The following is a 24,569-nucleotide window of genomic DNA, read 5'->3' as shown; positions in this document are numbered from 1 at the left end:
CCTAGTGAAAAAATAAAGGTACAGTTAATGCACTGGAAGAGCTCGGTCTGTATATCAAGTGTGCCACACAAGTGTTGTGGTGTAAGTGGATATGTTTCCAAGATATTAATGGATTATGCAGAGGCTGAGAACCTCTCAGGGGAAATACAACTTGTCAGGTATTATACTTATACCTGAAGCATATTGGTGGAAAGGTGAGAAATGAGAGAAACATGCCGGGAATGGGAAAAGATTTGAAAGACAAGTCTGTGACACTGTGGGACTTTTATGTGCCATGCTTTTATGAGGTTTTTTTAAATAGTACACTTGGGATTGCAAGATTTGTTGAAACCTTTTTTTTTTTAAATGTTTAATCACCAACCACAACGTTTGCCTCCAGAATGCTGGAGATGGAAATTGGAATTTTTCCACTCCAAGAAATCAAGAAAGCTAGAGGAAAAGGCCTGGGAGGAGACTTCAAACAGACGTGTGGTATCCCCAACTGTTCGGCACTGCTGCCCCTACCAGCTCCCAGCCGGCAACATGAAGACTGACCCAGCCAGCAGCAGAAGCACTGGCATGGGGCGATAAAGACTTCACCGCAACGAATGGAGCCAACAGCTTCGACGAATGGAGCTGAGACACTTTGCTTCAATAACTTGACTTTTCACCTTGGACTGTTTATTTCTTGCAGGGCAAAGGGAATTCTGACTGTGCCAAAATAACAACGGTAGCCTTGTCTCGAAGATTCAACAAAAGAATCGCTCATTGGCAACAAAACATGAAGAAAGCGCACTGCAATAATTTACTACACTTATTTCGCTTATTTTTTTGCTAGAATATCAATAAAAAATGATTTTATCAGTCTGAACTCTTGCTCTCTGACACAAATACCAGCATGCCAGCATTTATTGACTTTTAAAGGATAATGGAACTTGATGATTGAAAAATAAGCTTTTATAAACTATATTCGAATAAATGTTGCATTAAGATTGAGAAAATATTTATTATTAAAATATGACAAAACTATTGGACTTAAAGAAAGCTAACTTTCTAAAGTCAAGAATCAGCTTCCAGACTCAAAAGAAAGTCAACATTGACCCTTATTCGTCACTGACAGATTTCTAGATATAAAGGCTGAGTAAAATAGAATATCATCAGCATAACTGTTTATAAACATCAGAGTGGACATGAAACACAAGTATTTTGAAGTCAGTAAAAATGTTTTTCCTAAATAGTGTAATTCACACTGTATTAGAATGTTCATATGAACAAATATATATATATATATATATATTGTGAGACACCATGTTAATGAGTAGTGCATGCTCATGTCTCCTGTTGCTGCTAAATGAGATATGAGCATCACTTACTGTATCTCGGATACTCAGCACAGGTCAAGCAGCACAATGTCAGAAGACTGATACTTGGGTATTAATCAGAGACCGTTGGACCCCAACACGTCAAATTGAATCCCTTGTGACACTGTTGCATTATGTACACCTTTTGCTGCCACCTCCTTCACTCTTTGCCTTCCAGTACCACTCCAGTACTACTTCTGCTAATAAACACACACCCAAACACAGCCTGGCATCCCTCAGTCTGCCTAATGATGTCCACAGAGCCACAACAGCAGCACAGGGATGAAATGAAGGTCTTTGGAAGAACTCACAAATGCCCACTGTGCCCCGAGAATAACTCAATTATCCACTGTAAGGGAATTGAGAGAAACAACACAGCATGAAGTTTTAAAGGCTTTTTTGTTTTCTGTCAGTATAATGGGATGTCCTCCGTTTGAATATGTCGTGTCACGCGAGGATACAACATATTCATGTGGCTGAAAATGCTACAGCTAGATTGTTAACTGAAGGTAGTCGTCGTCCCTGCATCACCGGAGAAATATAATATAAACTTCAAAACTGTATTAATTACATAAGCACAGTCTGGCTCCATAATAAAGCAGAGCTGTTGTCCCCATTCTCCCCTGGTTGGTTTCTCTGATCATCTCCTCGTCCTAGTTTAATTTGACATTTGACTCACTTCTCTAGATCCATGAATTGATTGCGGCGTAGCACCTCCTGCTCACGCGGCCGTGACTGCCGACTTTCACCCTTCCTCTTCTCCTCGTCTTCGGCCCGGCAGCGTTCCCTTGAACGGTATGCCCTGTGACTTTGTGGAGTTGTCCTGTTCCTTCCACCACACTGGTAGTAACAGTGATCTATGGGAGATGATTGTGCTGTTGACACCGTGTGTCCCGGCCAGTAATTTCAACAAATATCCAGGGACTTATCATGCTGTTATAATTACCACTGGAAAGACTGGGGGAACGGTTTGTGCCCCAGTGCCAGACATTCATCATGCTTCCTCATGCCTGCTGGCTGAACGGCTCCACCGCCTGATAAATAGCACACTGGAGATAGTGGGATTTTACCTCTGAAGGAAGACACCCCACTCTGCTGTCAGGTGCATATGTCAGCTCATCCATGATACTCCTGACTTGTGCATACAGTACAACTTTGTCACAGGGAAGTATTAACCCACGCAACCAATACAATTTAACCCCTCCACCTTCAAGTGGAAAAGTAATCAGGAATTTGATCCATTTAACAGAAAATTATTAAAGAAAATCACGTTTTTTTAATTGAATGTGTAATGTGTAATTTGGATTAAAAGGTAAGACAGCAGCCTTTACAACAACTTTGTATACTTGGTATAATTCTCAACTAGGTCAGTACTCCGGCGTCGCATCCAGATGTTACCTGGCAGGACTCAGACGATGAGGTTACAGGTTCCGTGCTGTTGGCAGGTTGAGGGTTTCTATTTATATCGTTTGTGAATCACTGAACCCCTTCTGCAGGTCTTTGGCAGTCGAGTAGAAACTTTCCTTTGCCACAGCAGTTGAACACTTTTATCTGAAAGTTAACTTGATCATCGAGACAACTGATGCCCTTGACTGGTGTTTCTTCACGACATTTCAGGCAGTTCAAATCCTTCACCTGCTGAACCCAAATTTCACATCACATCAGTTGTCAGGAAGACCCTAAGGCTGTGGGGTGTTCCTACAGAGTTTGAAGAATTGTATAATTTATCAGGTCTGGAAACATTTCCTAATGACAATTATTGATCTGCTCTGCAAGGCCCGATGTTACTGAAGTTCTGATGTACTGAAATGTATGTTCAACTTTAAAATTTAAGTTTAAGAAATAAAGTTAACTTTCCTATCATTTGAAGAAAGGCTGGGTTTAAATATCCGTTTCCTGCAGCTGTATTTTCTTGAAATCTTTTTTTTCACTTCTGAAATCATATGCAAGTTGGATGAGAGCGCCAAACTTTTGCAACTGTACATGCATGAGTTAACTTCTGTGGATTTTGCATTCCCATGTGTGACTGTGCTGTAACGACAGACACAACGAAGAGAATAAGTTCATTTCAGGATTCAGCAGCATGTCCTTGGTTCATGGTCTCCAATATTTGCACGAGCGCGCCTGTGTGTGCGATCGTCTCTGTGTGTGTTTATCAAACGATGTGTGTTCACCCACTTGTAGCGATCTGCACCGCCGCTGAACAAGCAGCCGCTCTCCCTGCACCCTCCATTTGACTATTGAGGTCAGCCGTCCTCGTAACCTGCCAGCGCTGCCCAAGCAGCAAATGGAACCTGACGTGGGTAAATAGTCCTCCCCGCACTCGATGCAGGTGGCGCTGCAATCAGCTGTCCTGCCCTTTAAATGCGGCTGACTGTTCCAGCACTTTAAAACAAACAGGGGAACAGAATTCCAATTGCTTTTTATTCCGAGACAGGGTTCCGGCTAACAAGCTTGTTTTCTTTGATTATCATCCAGATCCTTCTTTGTTTCTCATTTGAATGTGCGCAAATAAGGCGGACGGGTAATAAATATGAATGAGTACAAATTCGACACAGTGCGCCGTGAAGTGATACTTTTTCATCTTCCTGGTTACACCGGCAAGAAGAGAAGTACAAATCGTATTTTCTGAGCTGCCAAGGCATAAGTGGAAGCAATTCATTTGTGTCAGGAAGGGAGGCAGTGATACTTTGAGACTCCTGCCACCAACTTCAGAGGAAGCTCACTGTACTGGATTCTGTGCACTACATTCAGGCTCAAATTAGATTGATTGTGGCACAGTCGATGTCATGCCCACTTTCCTTTTCCGGACGCAGCACTTTTCACCCCTGTGGTCAAGTCAGAACCATTTCTGTGAACCTGATGAAAGTGCCAACACATTGTTGGCTCCTTCTGCAGGACTTGTCAGTTGTACTATATGAGGAGTGTGATTCTATCGATTAATATCAAAACAACACGACGAAATGGAACAGAAAAAAAACCTGTCATATAAAGTTAACATTGTAGAACCCGGCCCTTCTCTTTTCTGCTCCCTTTTGTTTTCAGCTATTTACTTTTCTGTGACTATATCTTAAAGCTGCTCTACTTGCTAATGCTGGCAAGCCATCTGTGAGTTATTGCCCGTCCACGCTGCAGCTTGAAGCAAAGCAGGAGGTGCCATTTGGAGCAAACTGCATTTCACCTGCTATCAAGAAAATCAGCCGGCACGAGGGAGCTCAGTGAGGAAGGATTTTTACTTTATATCTAAAATATCAATAACACTGGAGGAAAAACACATTAATAGCAGTAACTTTTTGGCTGCAGTGTTTTAAAAGGACATGGATGGATTAAGAAGCTTTGTGTGAAACAACTTTCAATATTGGCTTATTTGTTAGGAAGCTCCCTTGTGATGAAAGCATCCGGTCGGTTTTATTCCCCACACGTAGGGAGAATCATTAAGTATTAGAGCTCTGTGAAATGGCAAGATTGTTCAAAGTTACATTCCCCCTGTTTAGGAAACACTGCACATTTCCACTGCAGCGAGCTAATTATCACATTATGCTGCCAATTACCCACTCACCTGGAAAGTTAATTGCTTAGGTCTTTTCCCGATGGTCAGACTCCAATTAATAATCCTTATCCATGCACTCGCTTTTTTTCTGCTTATTTGTTTGTGGCGAAGGAGAATTGTTTAAGAGACACGAAGGTGAAATGCAAAGAGACTTCTGATGACAATAACAAACATAGCTCTGAATTCAAGAGGGTGTCTGAGACAGAGCAGATGTTGAAAAAAATTATTCCGCCTATTTCTGCCGAGGCTGTGTTCGGCACACACAAATGTGTTTGTTCTCTGCAGTGTCTCCCTCCTGCAGTTTGGTTCATTCAAGGGGGGGAACAGCATTGTGGCATTCAAACTCAAAAACACACAAAAATAACCTTTACTAAGACAGAGCTGCCGCATGGACAATTACGATCACAGAATATTTGATGGCCTATAAAGTGATTATATCTGACATCTGAAAGCCAGCAGGTTGTTTCATTTGGAAGATGACAGCCTGTTATTGAACAAAAAGGACTGAGGGCACAATCTGTGCTTTGATAAAATTACGGGGAACTGGGACTGACTTTGTTTGGAATCCCTTCGCTTTCTATAACCCTGTCCTAAAAGTGTGTACACGCGCTGTAGCCTTTGTTAAGTCATGCTCCACATAAGGCAGCTTGGGTAAAAGTTTATTTTTTTAACAGCAAATAGTCTGAGTATCTAACAACCAATATTTGATCAATTACTAAAAACCCAGAGGATACCAAACCAAACAGAGCAAAAACAGGTATTCGATACTTTCCAGACTTGACCACAACACCAATGATTATTGGAACAAACCACTGCAAAGGCCGTCAGTCGAGACAGATTCCATTGTTAAATATTAGTATTCAACAATGTGTTCCTTTTTTTAATATAGCAAGTAGTGTTTTATTGATCTGTCAGTTTTTGTAACAGGATTTATGGGGTATCAAGTCCTTGATCCCAGCTAATGCCTGAAAACTAGGTGGTTCGGTAATTTGCAACAACCTTTTGAGTTGCTGTGAGCTGTAAATCCACAACCTCTAAACAAACAGCCCTCCTTGGAGGTGCCTCCTTCTCACTCAGACTCAGACTGACCTTGGGTCAAGGTCCACCGCTGCCTGTACCCTTCGCAGACATCCTCACCAAGGAGACAGGATGACTGGATGCAGAGGAAGGATTTCTCCTCAGAGACCAGTGACCGCTCTGCAGCTCTCTCGACTCTGCACCAAAAACTGCCCTAAAAAAAAGCATGAGGATGCACAACAGTGTGGGAGTCGTTTAACATTAGCAGGGAGCTGTTCTTCAGCTTATATGCACACACAACATCCCAATACATCATTATCAGCAGTAACAATAAAGTGACACAGCGATGCAGAGGAGTAAAGCTAAAGACTCACAGTTCTTTAACACAGTTTTGTACAGAAGGAAATACGCCCAAATGTGATGCACAACTAATGCTGTCGGGGGCTATTTTCAAATCCATTTTCCATCCATAAGAGTTGCTGATGTGAAGAATTACATGCCTACAGCCATTGAAGTAGCTGCTGTGAGCAGCTGGTCTCCGCCAGGGAAGCAGGCACATGGATACACGTACGAGCACGTATAGAAACATGTGCACACACAGCCACTAATAAACATCCAAACCCACAATGGCAATAGTGTTGTATCCAGGCTCTACACTCTCACATCCATCCCAGCGTTTCCTGCTCAAGGGCTCTCACTACCTTTCAACCCGCAGCCACACAACACAAGGACCAACCTTGGACTGGAAACTCACAAGGACACAGAGTGGAAACATTGAGCACAGCCTTGTAATTTAATGTACAGGTTCTAATTCAAATTCAATTCTCAGTCGAGTAAGAAAATAAAATGTGTGTTGCATGTTGAAGAGGAGATTTTTCTATATATGACACGTTGTAAATGCACAAGTAAATATAAAATAAAGTGTATATGTGTCCCGATACTTAATTTTCCAGCTTTGTGTGCTTTATTGTTCATATCTACCTCCACTTGGTATTTATTGATTCTGACTGTCTGGGAGGTTTTGGATTACTGAACATCTCTGACTTGTTGGCAGGTTCTGAATTAATGCACCAGATGTAAATTATAGTTACCGACATGAAACAGGGAAGCTTATAGAGAGCTTTTCAACTAAGATTATTCACGTAACCACCAACACTAACCGAAATGGGGGGAAAAGAATAATGCTCAGACAGATCCATGCAAATTAGATTTTTAATGTCTTTAATATTTCTTATATTGAGTCAAGATCCACAGCAGTGAAAAGGATTCCAAAGTTTGGTCTGGAATGGAGTCTTGGTTGCTGTGTGGAAGTGAGTTGACCTGTAAAGGCCTTTAATTGTATCTACTTAGCAAACTAAATCATTCCATTGCATGCTGTGTTTGAAATATTCATGAATATCCTGCAAGTCAAGGGAGTTACCTTCTGAAAAGGAACAAGATATATGAGAACAATGGTGCTATTTTATTCTTCAAATATGAGTTTTTTTCACTGCACATGAAGCACGAGGCATAATAACTTTGGATTATAGACTTCACAATACCTTGTATTAAAGAAAATCCTGGGTGGCTCAGAAACAGAGGATAAATCATACGGATGACAGTCCAACAAAACTCAATAACCAGAGTTTGCTTAAACAACGTTTTGAACCTCAGGGGTTGTGCTGTCAGGTCCCTCTGGTGATTTATAGGTGTTCTGTGTCTGGTGTTTGCACCAATGTACACAACAGTTCAGGGCAATGCTACGCTCGTCTGGTGACCTTATTGCCGTTTGACACCATGGCTCTCAACAATGATTTCAAGAGACAGCTTTATGGTGGCTGAATGAGTATTAGGAAATAATTCACTGGATTCAGGGGAGAGTGAAACCTTGAACAACCTCCGATACAGAAGGGGCAAAGTAAGGTAATTTGATTCCTCTTCACATATGAAGAATCTTATTTTGTAAGGGTCTACAAACCACTGAAATGGATGGTAGCTGCTCTACCATCACATTCACTACAACCTTACCAGAGCATTTGAATGCCATTTGAGGCAAAGCTACTACTGCCTTCTCCACCAACTACAAGTCTTTCCCTCTCGAGCATAGGAACATGTGAATGCACACGCACGCACGCACACACACACACACACACACACACACACACACACACACACACACACACACACACACACACACACACACACACACACACACACACACACACACACACACACACACACACACACACACACACACACACACACACACACACACGGTTCATACCTACCTACCTCTAACGATAATTCATTCTTAAACCATGCACATCACTGAACTGAGCCGATATTGCAACAGACAGGACACTGCTGTGAATTAATTGTTCCAGCCAGTCATGTTGCAAGAAGCCAGAGCGAGAGGAGGGACAGAGGAAGACCGGAGGATTTCCAAAATAATGGTCATGAACTGTCAGGAAGCGCAATCACTTTATTTGGCCCAGGCGCATAGACACAAACCTCACCGGAGGTATACATATTTCATATAGTGCGGATTAAAATGCACATCATATTGCATCGTTTATGTGTTGAGGGCTGAGTCTGCTCTAGCTTTGATCAATATAGATTTATTTAAATGACACATTTATTTTCAATGCCGTAAAATTAAGACAGTACAGTCTGTAACAATATAAAATTTGCTTAGACAAATGCGAAACTCTTTAGTGTGTAAGAATAGTTGCAAAATCGAACTTGAATTTTCTGTCACACCTGACAGGGAACCTTTTCAAGAACAAAACAGCATCTAGCCTGGGGCCGAATAACACTTTAGCGGTGATAATAAGAATGATGAATATTCTAAATCAATAGTACAATAAGTGTACAGAAGCCAACACCAGGAGAAATTATATGGCTCACCCATATAAAGTCTTTCACCCACTATTGAGAGCCAAAATCTCAGTTATTGTATTACACCAACCAAACTTTACCTTCTCGTACAATATAACAAGCTGTGCCCCTCAAATTCTACTTTATGTTTTATTAATATGGATCTGACGGATTCATTCACAATAGCCGATGATCGCAACTGGAGCACCTGCATACATGTAGTGCTAAACTGCCAAACCTGAGCTGGTGTTTTATTTAACGAGCAAGAGGAACTGAGCTTTACAGAACATTATGTCTTCACAGTAAATCACACTTAAACCTGGTGAAAAAAACACTCCGAGCTCGCAGTCCACAAGCTGCCAGTGCATGAGAGCCAGTGGTTTAATTAGCTGGCCATCCTGGAGGGCTGTTATGCGCTAAACATATGTAATCACATAAAAAACTCACAGGATCTGCTGTTCCACCTCTGACTCCCTCAGACCCAGAGACATTTTATGTCTTCATAAAGTGGCCATAATTGTGAGCGTGCCATCTTTTTTTTAAATTGGTTTGTAATGAACTGCATCCATTTAGATTATCTGCCTTGCACACGACATGCAGGCTTCCTTTTATTCCCGTACAGCTCTGCTCATTTATGTTTTCATTTTCTATGCTTTCTAACGAAAAATATATGCTTCTCTGCATACTAGCAGTCTGTATCATCGACATTAAGAAAAGCACAATGACAAAGGCCAAGTGTGTGTACTTACTGTACCTGTACAATAAAAACATCTCATTAAAGAATCAGAAGAATGGTTTTCAGTACAGAAAGCTTTATACAAGATCTTAGTCAAACAGAACAAATACGAGGGTCTCACATATTACATTATATGTCATTTGGCTGACACTTTTGTCCAAAGCGACTTACAATTAGTACACTCAACATTCATGAGGTGCTATTTAGGGGTTCAGTATCTTGCCAAGGACACTTCGGCATGCAGATGGGAGAGAGTGGGGTTTGAACTGGCAACCTTCTTGTTGGAGAACCACCACTCTAACCACTAGGCCACACCGCCCTGCATATATTTCAGCCAGAACCCCTCTACTGTGTTTAATGATTGTCTTATGAACAGAATAACCACTAAAATACCTGCTGATATAATATAATAACTACAGATTCCCTTGGACACTTTCCAGGGATGAATTGTGTCTTTGTTTTTACACCAGTTCCATCAGTCACCTCTTGACTTGACTTGCTGTCACCCGATATGAAAAATCTTTTTACACATTTCTACAAATGATTTGTAACCAACAACAATGTGTTATTCTTTGCATTTATTTGCGCTGCTATAGGACAGCTGTGTAAGGGCAATAATGAGGGGGGGGGGGGGGGGGGGGGCGTGCGTCCTGAACATGGCTGCCGCAGCACAGCTAACGTCACCACAATCAGCATTACATCGGTTATTTCTATTTTGGCTGCTTGCTGTTCCCATTTCCATATAATGTCTCATAACTATTCAGAGGCCCATCTGCATGCCTGGGGCACGGGCATGTGCAATTTAGAGAATGTGTGATGGTATCAAGTCATTTTGTAACAAGTAATACATTTAAATCATTCCTCACCTATGTTCAGGCCTGTTCATTATTCATAGCGGACACCGGTTTTTCCAGCCTGTTCTGGCTTGTGCAATTGGTTTTGACAATTGTTTGCATATGTTAGTGCGGATGTGTGTTCATGAAAACAAAAACCTCACGTATTGGATGAAGAATACGTTTTCTGAATGTATGCAACGTTACTACATGGTGCAGCTTGGGGAGCTGTGCAACGCAGCGGAGCCCCTGAACAGTCAACACCATGATAGGAATATGTGTCCTGAATGAGAAGTGTACATGTTTCTCAGATCTTCTTCTGGTGATTCATTGTACTGAATTGGAAGAACAAAGACTATTGGTCAACACACTGCGGCTCCTTCAGTGCTGACCAGACTCTGCCCGGAGCCCATGAACTATTTAATATGGCGTCGGTATATAGTTTGTTTACTCTGAAGAAGAGCATGTGGCTGGAAACTTGTGGATGTCTCATTAAAACTGCATTGAACTGAGCTACGGTGTGCGGACATGTGTTCTTTCTTCTTCTACTGTATGATCATTGGTTCAGCACGCATTCATGTTTCATGGGATGTGTTCGTCTTCTGCACTTATGAATCATAACAGATTGGCAATATTGATTTATTGATGCATTTAGTTTTTTAAGTGAAACTTGAGTTAATGTCATCTTAAGGAGGGTGTTGCAGAGCCACTTTGAAAACAAGCAGCTCCAGGTCTCACGTCAACACAGAAGAAGAAGATTACTTGAAGGAGCCAAAAGCTGTCCTTGACCTCTGTGATTAGAAGCTGCATCTAATTTCTCCGCCAACATGCTGACATCAATGATGATGATCATCAATGATGGGGACTGACTAACTGTTCTCGACGAATGTGAGCTAATTGCCTGATATGCAATCGATATGAGATAATCTCCTGTATTCTACATATGTGCAACATTTTTACAGATCCCCTTATTACAGAGCGGACAGACTAACAATACTGAAAATTGATAAGTCAGCAACTATGGACTAAAGAAAGTTAAGTGTCCTTTGTGTCGTTCAAAAAACACAATTGAGACGACAGTCCATTGAACTGTAGTAGAGATATTGTGCAGGCACTAAGTGAGTGCATCCTGGTTGTTGGTAACACAACGATGTCACAAATTCTTTCTTCCACCCTCCTTTTCTGGCTCTTTAGCTATTTTCTGGGTTACATTGGCACAGTTGTAATACATCCACTAGAAGGCAGAGCTGGATTGAGTTTCTGACAACAAACAAGGGACCAAACTAACCCTACCGTGCAACTCACATTTAGTTTTCCTGTCTAATCTCCTCCCAGCCGTTCTGAAGTAACTGTTTTGTGCCCCGGCAAAGTAACCTCATAGAGATTCCTGTAGTTTCTTACCAACTCGCAAAGTCTCTCCTCAGTCTCGCTTTCAAGAGACGTGCACAATTACCGAATACCTTTTACAATCAATTCAACTTCTTTCTTCTGTGGAGGTTCATGGGGAATATTATTTGTAAGAAAAACAAAGCGGGATCATCATGGCCTACATACAAACACTGTAGCCGTCCAAAAGGTCATGAAATGTGATATAAATACCAGCACAGAAATTGGGAATCTTACTCATGAGCTACACAATGTGCTGTGACCTTTTCGCCCTGTGTGCACGCTAGATGAACTTAATAGCTGAAACTATCATACGACTGCCAGGTACAAAGATTACATTTGATAAAATAGTACATAACACGCAACCCTTACCATTCAGTGTAAAGGGAGTGCAGGAAATATCACTCTCGAATATGAGATGACATGGCGAGCGCTATCCCACTTGTCATTAGTAAAGGTCATTTTGTTGTTTGTAAACGGCTACTGTATAAAAAGTTGGACGACATAACTGCTGCCTTAAAAGTGAATCAAAAGCGTTACGACTGCCCCCTGGTGGCTGGCTGCAGTAAAGATAAAAAACACCACCACCGTGTTAAACCAAAAAGTCACACATCAAATTAAAATTACTCAAAGATCGATTTTTTCACACAAATCTATACTCATGTTAAAAATAAGTGGTTATGATTATTAATTTGATGCCATAAAAATTGGGTGAAGGTCATGATTGAGTCATGGTTCCATTCCCTAATCGCTACTGCACAGACTCCAAAGGACGTCATCAACACGAGATGGAAGCATTCATATCCGGGTTTTTTTCCCTTTCTAATCCATTTCTAGAAGTGGGGGTGAAGCATCCATCTTTAAATACAGTCTATAGGCTATTTGTAATGTATCAAAAATGTAAATTAGAGTAATAAACTTTATAAAGGTTAAATGTTCCTCTTAGGAAAAAGCAGTCGCAATGACATACATGTAATGTTTCAGATATGTTGAGGAATGTTTGATTTATTGATTGCCTGTTGTTTGGAAATGTGAAGAAATCCATAATGTATGAGGAAGTAATTCGGCAAATGAAAATGCCGCATCACCTCTGGGTGACACATGGTAGATGACTGGGCTACATGACAACCCCTCTAGTGCAGCACGATGCTGCACCAAAAGCACAGAATAACAAATAGAGCAAGAAAGAAAGAACAAGTTCTCCCGCAGTCCTTGAAATTATGTTTTCAAATTCTCGAATGTTAAAGAGTAAAGATGTTCCAACCTGTTATCTCATCGGAGAAGCACAAACTGTTTTTTCCTCACGCGAACACACACGCGCGACTCAAAAGGCTTAAAGTGGAATATTTATAGTGGAGATACTAAATCCATTAATATGTGCCTTTGGCCTTATCACTTAACTTCAGAATACAAAGTACATCACTTTTTTATCTTCTTCTACTGAGAGTAGCACGCGTGTGGGACTTTACTTCGGTAACACCTTTGCCTCGTTCTGAAAACGCTCTGCTTTGATGGTGCTGCCCTTTAAAGTCACTTGCTGATGTTTATTGGAGAAGCCGAATCCATCACAATCCGCACCCTTAACTAACACAGTGAGTTTAACAGTTGTATTTAACCTCAGTGCGGCAGCATCAAATCACTGCTGTCACGCTCTTGAGCAGAGAATATAAATAGGCCGTGCACATAAACGCACAGATGATGCTGCGTGTGCTGCGGGCTGGATATCAATGCTGCTTGTTCTCCCTTGAGGCAGTGAAAGCTTTCTGTTGAATATGAGATGGAGGCTCCAAGGAGGGCCTCTCTTTTCCATTACTTTTGGGCAGTAGCTGTGAGGCCAGGTTGGACCTACTCCAACAGAACCGAGTCTGGGAAGGTACCAATGCCCTTATCAAGGATATTTATCAGTTGTTGCCCAGGAGGTGGAGCGGCTGGTACATTAAGTGCAAGATTGGTGGTTTGTTCCCCAGCTCCTCCAGTCCAAGTTTTGAAGTGCCCTTTAGCGGAAGACTGAACCCTTAATTAGTCCCAAAGGTCCCAATCACCGCAAGTGAAAGACATATTGATAAGTGCCTTGTTTGCTGTGGCAGTAAAGAAGCATACAATGTGAGTGCACTCTGTTTCTTGTTTACATGATTGACTTAGTCGTCTTGTCTGTCGCTTCAAATGGAGGGGACAAGTATGCTGTTAATCACTATTGCTGAAAGAGATGGATCATCCTGTTTATATGCTGAAGGGGTTAGTTGAGTGAATGTGGGTTATATCTTTTCTCAGACTAGACTCCAGATCCTAGGATGAGGGTTGAGCCAGTTCAAGCTCCATCCATGTTGCCTATCACGAATTTCCATATCTGACTGAGTTGTACCTAAAATTATCTGGAACTTATTTGTTGGTATTGGAACGGTAATGTAGTGTATAATCCTTTTAAATTTAGTTTTAGATTATCTATTAAAAAGCAACAGGTAGTATTATTGCTGGGGCTTCTGTTCCTTTTTCTACAGCCACCAAAGTAAAAATAATACATGTCTTATTATAATTATGTTTCCACCACCACTAAACATTTCTCATTATGAAAACCTTTGCGAGGTTGACACTGAACCATTTTTCGCTCCAGAGTCCCGCTGAGTCTCACCAGAACCCCTGTAATTCGTGGACGTGCGTGAAATCGATGATGCAACCCTCCACTTGCACTACAGAGCCTTTTCAAACTGGCTAGCAACAAGTTTCTTTTTTTCAGACTCTCAAAGTGGCTTCTGCAACATCAAGGCCCTCCAGGTGGGCGAGTATGATCAGTAAGAAAAAAAGAGATCAGGGCCAGAAGCCTTTAATTCCAACCGCCACTGAGGGAATTTGCACAGAGTGGATTCAGCCAACCTGCGAGTGATTGATACTCCTCATGGACTGCAACCTGGAATACCTCACCAGAGCAGGAGGCAGCCGTTCTTGCTATATGAGACCAGGAGAATTCAACATAAAAGGCTGTCTGTGAAACAAGGTACAAAACTATGCCAATGTGGTTTTAAAGGTATAAGGAGACATGGGAGCAGGCAACGCTTGCAGGGAAGCTCCAAACTGAGCCACAGTGTGTACTGTATATCATGACCATAGACTGTAATGAAGGAAATATATCCCTGATAAAAGCACTGCCACTTGCCGACCAATCGCAAGTAAGTCTCAGTTGTCAGTCACGACGTTGAACCACATTTTTTTGGATGATGAACCTCTGCCTCACTAACAGAGCTCTGTTTCATATGACAAAAGCCATGCACAGTTGCCCTTTACTTACCATAACCATACTGCCCAGGCAATGCACTGAACTTTCCAAGGTCTTATAATGAAAATATACTATCCTCACATTTGTAGGTGGTATCATTCCTCTTGTCTTACCTCAGTTATTATTAAATCAAGTATTCCTCTAAAAAAAAAAATGTCCTTAAGGTCGGCTGTGTTATCGATAACTCCCTAGCCTTCCTGGCATTCTGTTTTTTCCCACAAATTTGCAGCCACGGTTCAATTCCGCCAAGTTGTGTGTGTGTGTGTGTGCTCCCATTAGGATGGAGTAACAGTGGAAACAAGGTCGCAGAGTTTGCCCTCCAGGAGCACATGGAGATGATGGTGAAGCGAGGGATTGTGGAGCACTGCTGTCATGGGCCCTGAAGCCTCTGTGACCTGAACAGCTACGGCCGTTGACCAGTCAGCTCAGGCCCTGGTGCTTCACCCTGTCTTTGTTAGCCCTGCTTAGCATAGCTGAGCTTCTTGGCTAAAGCTTCTTGGCTGACTCCCACAATCATCAGCTCTGTAAAACGGACTGTTTTCAAACTAAGTGTTGAAAACTTAATGCAGTTTGTTTCCCTAGAATCTAGAGTTTTATGGCTGAGAAAGGGTGGCAGGTGCATTGCTGGGATCTCAACCTCACATTCAGCCAAGTCAACTAGTGTCGGGATTAGTGTTTTTTTTGGGTGTCTGTGGTTTTTCTATCTTTCTCTGTTGCTGTCATCTCTCAGGTGCAGTCCATTTACAACCGGTGAGCCAAACCCTCATCGACTAGTTTGGAGCAAGTGCTCTAATCCCACTTTGGTCTCCAGACTACCTTTCTGCAGGCCGAGCCAAGAAGCAGAATATGTTTGCAGCCAAGCTGAGCTGTTGGATGGAGAGTGTTTAAGTTTCTGATTCAGTTCTAACTCGAGGCCAAGCTTGGCGCAAGAAGCTGGACAGCAACATTGCAAAAGTGTGAGGAGACGTGAGTGAGTTGCCTCAAGTAAGGAAATAATCCCTTCCTGGAAATGGTACATTTTAAATTTTGCCTGTCAGAAACGGTGGCCAGGCAGCACCTTGACACGTGTCTTCTCTTTCATTCCAGTGTTATTTAATGGTGACAGTTAAATAACAGTTAAACTCTCTCTTGTGGGTAGTGAAACTGGCCCAGAAATATCAAACAATAAGTTCAAGGCTTACACTGCATCATACAGCACGGTTGTGTGTAGCCTCTCATGAAATGAGTTATGGAACGAATGAATGGTCTCTCTCTCTCTCTCTCTCTCTCTCTCAATGTGTGTGTGTGTTCGTGTGTGTTTGTGTTCTTGTGTGTGTGTGTTTTCTGTCACATTTAGCAGAGATCTGCACTTCCCCCTGGTGGTGGTTCTGCAGACCTCCTTGAATTAAAATATGTTCTTTAAAGCCTCAGAAATATGACAGAAGCAGTAACATTTTACCTATGGAAAATCTATAAAAAGTAATAGGTCATCTTTCATTGTATAGTAAGTAAGCAGTCTCAAATATAAATATCTATAAGTCCGATGATGTTCCACTTTCCCTATTGAAGCACCCTGCCCGATATGTGTAGTCTTTTCTTCATAATTAGAGCAAAACATGGTTTAATATGCCGTTGGTAATGATCATATGAGCAAATGCATCAGGGATTTCCGAGGCTTGCTGTGCTACACTGAATACTTATGGAGGAGAAAGACACAGAGGTACTCTCTTTGTATTCCACCTGAGACACTGTGCCTCCATATTGCAATTTCCTGTTTGAGTCTTATCTCGAGCAACTTGGAGCTGCACTCCAGCAAAGCCTCGTGCAGACCTCTTCTGCTCACCTGCTGCAACTCCATCTCTCTTTCTATTTCTCTCTCACTCCTTCATTCTCATTTTCGCCCCCCCCGTGCAATGTCATGATTAGTAGGCTATGCTAAGAACCAGTAACGCTTAACCTGGACATCAGTCACTCAGACAATCAGTCAGCTGTCTCACTGTCAGTCAGTCGGGTGATCGGTCCGCCAGCTCACACCCTTGTTGAATTACTCATTCAATTGCTCGGCTGATTGCTCAGCCACTTTCTCACTCAGTCAGTCATCTGCTTTCCCCCCTTCATTCTGTTTTGCATGCCAAGGAACTCACAAGCAAGAGGCATTTAGAAAAAAAAGGACTCAGAGTATTAAAGGGGAAACGGCGTCTAGCTTCCTTTTACTCTCCTCCCCCAATTGAAGCACTGGCTTTGGCTCATTTTAGCTCTCACTCCGAGCAGCCAAAAGTGCTTCTTTGAGCCGCCGCTGAGTGCAGGACAGCAGCCACCCTGACTGATAGTGATATTTCAGCACGAGGACAAGGTGGAGGGCGTTTACTTCTGACAGCAACACTCAAGTCTTGTGCTTTGAGTATCTGTAAAGAACCAGAAAGACCTGTGTGGCAGTGCCAGCCAGATGTTACAAGAGAAGTCTATACTGTGTTGAAAGGCTAAAAATGAACACAGCCCTGTTCGATGGGAGGTTTATCTTGTGTGAGGGTGTGAACACGTGTGACCACATGTTTGACAGTTGCTTTGGAGCTGTAAGATCCAAATCTTCAAATTGTCTCCACAGCAACAATGAGGTTGCATGCCTTCCATGACAAAAATAAAATCCTGGCTCTTTACTACGTGACATCTCCCTACCTGATGAGCACTTTAATATCACGCATCATCTCACTGTGGCAGAGAGAGACAGAAATAGAGAGGTACAGAGTGTCAAGTCGAGCCAAAGGCTGATCTCCTGTCTCTGCCATGATTACATTCTGTTCAGGCCCTGGTGCAGGGAGAAGGAGGAAGATCAAGCTTCGGCCACAGAATATGAATTTTATATCTGCAATGCAGCCGAGATGTACCTCCATGCAACAGCCTGCCTTACTTCTCACTGGATGATAAAAGATCTGTCTGTGTGCAACAGCTGATGTCTTTTTTGTTTATTTCTTGTCTGAGTTTGAGCTTTTTGGTTTAGTATTCAGACGGCATTGCCATAAATATGATACACTCCGCCGCACTTTTACTTACCAGTTTGTCATTTTGAGCTCTAAATGCATTATGCATGTATAACTGACAGAAGGATCATTATCATCCTTTATACAGAAGACAAATCATACGATTTAGATCTTTGTCATTATATAAACTGAAATGTATCTGAAATTAAGCTAAGTGTTTGAAAAGTCCCAAACCAATGCATGAATATTTATTATTCAAAGAAGAATTACACTGTAAAGCAGAAGTAAAATGAACCACAATCAAAAAAAACAAATTGATTGAAATGAAGCCTTGTTGGGCTGCACAGTACATGGTCAAGTTCTAGCTTGTTGTAATGAAATATTCATGCAGTGGTGCATGTTTCAGCCACAATGGGGCTACACTGAATGAGAGGTTGTTAAAGTCTGCCCAGCAGCAGTGTGATGAATGAGAGGATAAATGCTGACAGGTTCTTTGTGTCAGCTCATCATCAGAAATGTTCCTCACAGTCGTTTACAATTGGAGGCGCCTTATTTATTCAAGTGGTGGATTCATGAATTAACTTAAGTTTGTTACAAGAGAAAATGAGAATGAATGATAGACTTCACTTTTCAAAACTGAGCTAATTTTATTGTAAGGGGAATTGTAGGTGCTCAATATTCTTCATGTCAATTCACCCCTATGCAGTATCAGGCTATATGTGCCACCTGTGCAACCACTTCCAATTACAACTTGAACAAGAAAAGTCACCTCTTTAATGAGCACAGTGACCTTTTTCTGAGGAGAAATTCAGCTGAACTTAAAGTACAAATTAGATGTTAATGGTAGGTGCCGACTGATGGGGACCCTAATAGCACTATACAGCAACAACAACCTATCAAACTGCTCCAAGCCACCCTTAGGCCACAACAAGCCCTTGCCAGGCCTGATATCCTTTTTATACTTTTTTCGGCTGAGACCTGGCTCAAGAATTAAGCAGTCTCTCCATTTAATGACACTTCGCTATCACCCCCAGGCATACACACATCCCATTACATTAAAGATGTTCTCGCTTGATTGCAGCGCAGTTTTGTTTTGCTGTTCATTCTCAGAGATTTCATCTCTTGTGAGTGTTTGCGTTTGTGCTTGTTTACAAAAAAAACTGTCCTGGGTTTCTGTCATAAAAATCACATTTTCCTACTTAACTGTTACGGTATCTAACTACTAGGTTTGTGTTGTGTCAAATAATTGCATCGAAAAAGATATGTCCACTAACCCTGGAAAGACTACAATATATATTAATACATAATAACTGCTCACTGGTTGTTAGGAATGCATCTTTTCCTACACGTGGCATCTATTGCACTTCTGTCCGTCCTGGCTCGTCTGAGGTTTCTACGTATTTTTACCCTGTTAAAAGGGTTTTTAGTAGTTTTTCCTTACTCTTGCTGATGGTTAAGGACAGAGGATGTCACACCCTGTTAAAGCCCTATGAGACGAATTGTAATTTGTATATATGGGCTATACAAATAAAATTTGATTGATTGATTGATTGATCTTGTGACATGATCTCACAATAAAGGAGCAGTAATCCTGAGTAAGGAAGACGCTCTTTCTGGAGAAAGATTCCGTCTCAAAGTTTGGGGAAGCTTGTTCCACGAATCCAAGTCAGGCCAAAAGCCTTTTCCACAGGGTGAAGTTATATCCTCAGTGTATCTTCCTCTGACCTGATCATTCTCTGTGGAACAAGAGCTCACTCACTGACCTGTGAGGAACAGTGTTATTTGGACGTCCTGTCTGTCTTTCCACTCTGACAAACCAAACTGAAGTGTACATTGAGTTGTACTGACACTAGAGAATTGCATGTATTGATTAGTGTAATTGCCAACATCGTCCACAATGACAACAGAAGATTGTGATCGGTTCCCAGACGCCAGAGTGCAACTTCGGTCTTTGAAACAAAAGCCTCTAACCTATCATTTCTCATTGATCACCTCCCCTAGGCCTATCTAGCCTGTCCCATTGGATTAGAGAAAGAGAATTGAAGGAAAAAAAGCAAAGCTCTGCTCACCTTTCCCAACCTCACCTGGACAATACGACATCAAAGAGATCAAAGAATAGGAAATGGCACAATGTCAATATGACATTTTGCTGCTTGAGGCAACATGGCATTGAAAAACAGCTTAGAGATTAGAGTGCGGGGAGAATCTGGTGAATCCAGACAGCTCAAGGTCAGCAGCAGTAACAAACAAACGTGCAATACACACACACACACACACACACACAGCCCCCCAGGAAATACACACACAAATACTTTATGTACACATAGCCTTCACACAAATAGGCTCTCCTACACGTTAACACATGTGTAGAAGCACTTAGTGGTTAAACTTGTCAACAAATTTGCCCTTCCTGATGAAAGCATCAGATTAAATTTTTAGGCAAATCAAATCAAGTCAGTTTCATCTGTGCAAATTCAATTGCAGCACTGACAGGGCTCGAGGAAATCTAAACCGTGGGTGCTGCACAGTACAGCATATGATCATCGAGGGTGTGTGGCGGGGGGGTTAAGGTCATTATACTGAGTTTTTACATCATTATCTCTGAAAATGCTCACCTATACTGGGGGGGAAACCATTATAACCATTATGATGGTCCGAGGGTTAATATCCAAACATTTTCTATGAATGGTCCTCTTGAGTCCAGATAAGCCACTGTGAATGGAGAAAAATAATTAACAATAGACTATGAGTGAAGTGGAGGGTTCAACAGTCACACACAGTCCGCCCGCCACAGAGAATAGACGTAATCTGCGTAACGATGTAATTACAATCTGCCTAATTCTCTCGTCTGCCATTCACCTCTTGAGAAACAATAACAGGAGAAGCACCAAATCTTTCTCTGATTGTTTTGGCAAAGCATTGGCTCTTTAATCAGGTGAAGTGAATGAAGACTACACGGAAGAAGACTCCCCCCCCCCCCACCTCTCAAAGCATTAATCACAAGATAATTGGACTGAAAATTAAGGAGACGTTGTCTTTGTCTTCCATTAGCTTGGAGTGGATTTCTCATCACTCGCTGGCAGTGAGCGCTCCTTTCTTTTCTCTTTTTCCTACTTTTTTCTCTCTCTCACTTCCCCAAAGGCTTTTTTTAAGAATACAGAAGAGGCGGAGAGAGAGAGGAGACGGATCAGGAAAAAGCTGGTACGAGACAGAGAAGGAGAGAGGGAGATGGAGGAGAGTAAAGAAGAGGGGGTTAGCTAAATTTGATTCACATAATTTTGTATACAGGGGCCTGGCTTTCTCAAAAGGGTAAACTGATCCAGTCACCGTGATGAATAGGCTCAATTAATCCACCCAGTGGGGAATACATGTGTTAGGATCCGCCCCCTTGTTGGCCAATTCCTCAGGCATCATCTTACATATAATCAATTGAAGGAATCACTCGGTCTGTCTATCATTCATTTATCCAAATCATCAATGCTTCACAAACCAGCCAGCAACATAAAGAGTAATTACATTAGAGGTACGGTGTAATGATTTGTTCCATGTGCCGGTACATACCAATAAATATCCGTTGTTGCTGGGTAACAAGATAAAACGTTGTGGAATAAGGGGGGTTAAGAACTATTCTATTATTACATAAAACAGACTCCTGCTTCATTTGCTGTATTAAATTTGACCTTAACACCAACAACTGATTACTGGACCTTGTAGTTAAAAGAAAACTCAACGTTATGGAGGCTCTAATCTGACGCATTACTTTGTTTTTCCTGTAAAGCACTGATTTCAAGTTGTTTTAAGTATTAAAACTAAACAGCAACAATGTAGTTTGCCTGTTTGGTGGTAATAAGCTAAGTTTGAGGTTTGAAATCACATAGCATTTATAAAGCATTTATTAATCAGTTCATCTTCCCTGAATTGTCCACAATCCTCCTCGCAAACATCCAGATTAAAACCCTCTTATTCTAAAACGCCACTTCTTGCTCCTCCATAATGTATAATGTTATAATGTTATATGTATATAATGTTCTCAGTAGTTGTGTTGTGTACAGGTTACACATCTCCCTGAATGTCCTGTTACTTTATTGCACCTCTAGATTGGGACAAATTACACCTTTACCTTCCTCGAGGAATCCACCCTCCTCTGACCAAAGCACTGAGGTCTAATCAGAAAGAGTGAGTGGAAACACCTCCCTCTGTGTGTGCGTGTGTGTGTGTCTTTAATAAGAGCAGAGACAGATAGAGTGACAACAGCTGTGTAGTTGAACCATGAGTGCTTTGGGCATTTAATCTCATCAACTCATTGCAGTTCTTAGCAAATTCCCGAAAGTATTTTCATCTATTTTTGTTTCCACCTTTACGAAAGTAGGATTTTAATTTACCACGAGTTAAAGACTGCAAAAATGTATTCACATAAATTACACAGCAATGCGCAAACAATACACTTCATATATTTTAAACTGTTCATGGAAAGATTTCAAACCCCTCCTGCATCACTTGAATTTCTCCCCAGTTGACGATATGTTGAGTAAATTCCAAACAGTCATATCTTAGTCAAATAAACAGCTAAAGACGCCAACTACAGCAAAGCTGGTGAGAGTGGGATTCGGAGCATATTTAGCGATGACTGTGGAGCTGTGGGAGTTGTTATTAGGCCTGTGCATGCATGCATAGTTTTTTCCCAGTGACTCAGATGACTAGGAACAATGCGGACAAAGAGGTTTATATATCAGGCACAAATTGCATATTTTTGTGCATACACAAGCTTTTTAGACATGAATCTATAGGGCTTTATGTATCTGGTCGCAGGAATCTGCTCTAGGTTTCCAAGACTGTAAGCACTTAGCAAATTGCATAGGAGTAATTTACGCTGCTCATCTCCCCATTATAAGAAAAAACCTTTTATATATTTTTTCTCCAGTTTCTCATTTCACTCAAGCTTCAGTATATTACTCTTTCATACCTTTAAATTGGATACCCCAGAATAATAGTGGACTTGTCTATTATTGATACACTGAATCCATCATGGCAAGAAAGAAAAGGGATTGAAAACCCCATGAAAGATCTTGAGGGCTTGGGGAACTCGTGATTTCTCTGCGAGAACAGACTCTGCCTACTTGTTTGAATGTCTCTGTGATAAGGATTTGAATGGGGCGCATTACACAAGACCCCTGCCAGCAGATGTCTTTTCAGTGACTGCTAATGGGAATCATCGAGCTCACAAGAGACACACATCGCAGTTCCCTGCGTGTCATAAATCATCGAGTCTATTTTACCTTTTATAATTTTTTAAGGGATTAAGTCTTGACAAAATGTTAAAGAAACAGCGGAGGGGAAAGTAAATCTGTCTTATCTGCTTAACTCAGCTTTTAGAGAATATTGTAGAACATCATTTGGTTCCAACGTATTCGTGAATCTTATGTATGCAAATTTGTGCTGTATTTGATTTATAAGTGTAGTGTGTATTCAAATAAAACCTTATTCTTTATATTAGGTACAGCTGTTAGTCTGGTGCCAACAAGCAAAAACCCCAATCCTTTCCTGGCACAATCCCTCTTTTCTGTGGAGATTTGTTTCATTGTGTTGTCTTATATAAACTTTAACTTTCATTCAACACTGACTGTTGTTTAAACAATATTAGCAACGTGAACACATGTTGTTTATTGTAAATTGTCATATGTCATCTATTGATGATTAATAAATTGATTTAGGTAGTACATTTAGTTATGTTTAGATCACAGAATGTTCATCGTCAATGGCGGGATTTGATTTGTTAATTTGTGTGCTAAAATTTACAGGGATTAAATGTAGTAAGTAAATTGCATCCAACACTCTATTACACCGTTTTTTTTAAGGTTTTTTATTCTGACATATTTTACTCTTTTGAACAGTATTGACCAACACACATACATATAAACCCTACGTGACAATTCGTAACAAAATATAGAAATGTCTTGTACGTTTTGATATGTAGACCTAATTTTGGTTATAATTTAAAATGCTTCAATGCTGTTATAAATCAAAAAATGTCTTTCAGTATTGTGACCTTTAATAATCAACATACAACTTTTAAGAAGGCATGCTCACACCACAATCCGATCTGTAATGCTTTGTATTTCAATTTATTTTGGTCTGGTGTGCTAGTTGAGGCCACAAGGACACCCAGGGAAATTAGAGTGTTTTTGTAAGTTATGAAAGCAGCTGAAAGTGACAGCAGACAAGTCTATTTGTCAATGTTGCTCTTTGTCTACCTTCGATATACAACATGAAAAATAGAAACAGACTACAGTGGTGTCCTGTTTTATTGTCACACAAGCACAGGGCAAAATACGGTAAATTCCCTAGGTCATCATCTGAATTAATGCAAACTTTGACAATGATGTCTTCAGAGATTCATTATTTATGAAAGCAGCTACCAGCTCCTTTTTTTTTTTAAACGGAGCTCCAAGGAAACGGAATATAAAAATGTGCATCAATCAAATATCCCACAGTGCAACCAGCGCACTCGCAAAACACGAACACAACCCACCTACATAAATATGAACATATTATTTCTGAAGAAAGTCTCAGTGTTGAATTTGCGGCAGCTCTCCCAACTTCATCTTTTCTTCCCTTGAGTCAAT

This window comes from Pleuronectes platessa, chromosome 15, assembly GCF_947347685.1.
Source record: "Pleuronectes platessa chromosome 15, fPlePla1.1, whole genome shotgun sequence".
Classification (NCBI taxonomy): Eukaryota; Metazoa; Chordata; class Actinopteri; order Pleuronectiformes; family Pleuronectidae; genus Pleuronectes; species Pleuronectes platessa.
Note: the sequence above shows the minus strand (reverse complement) of the source record.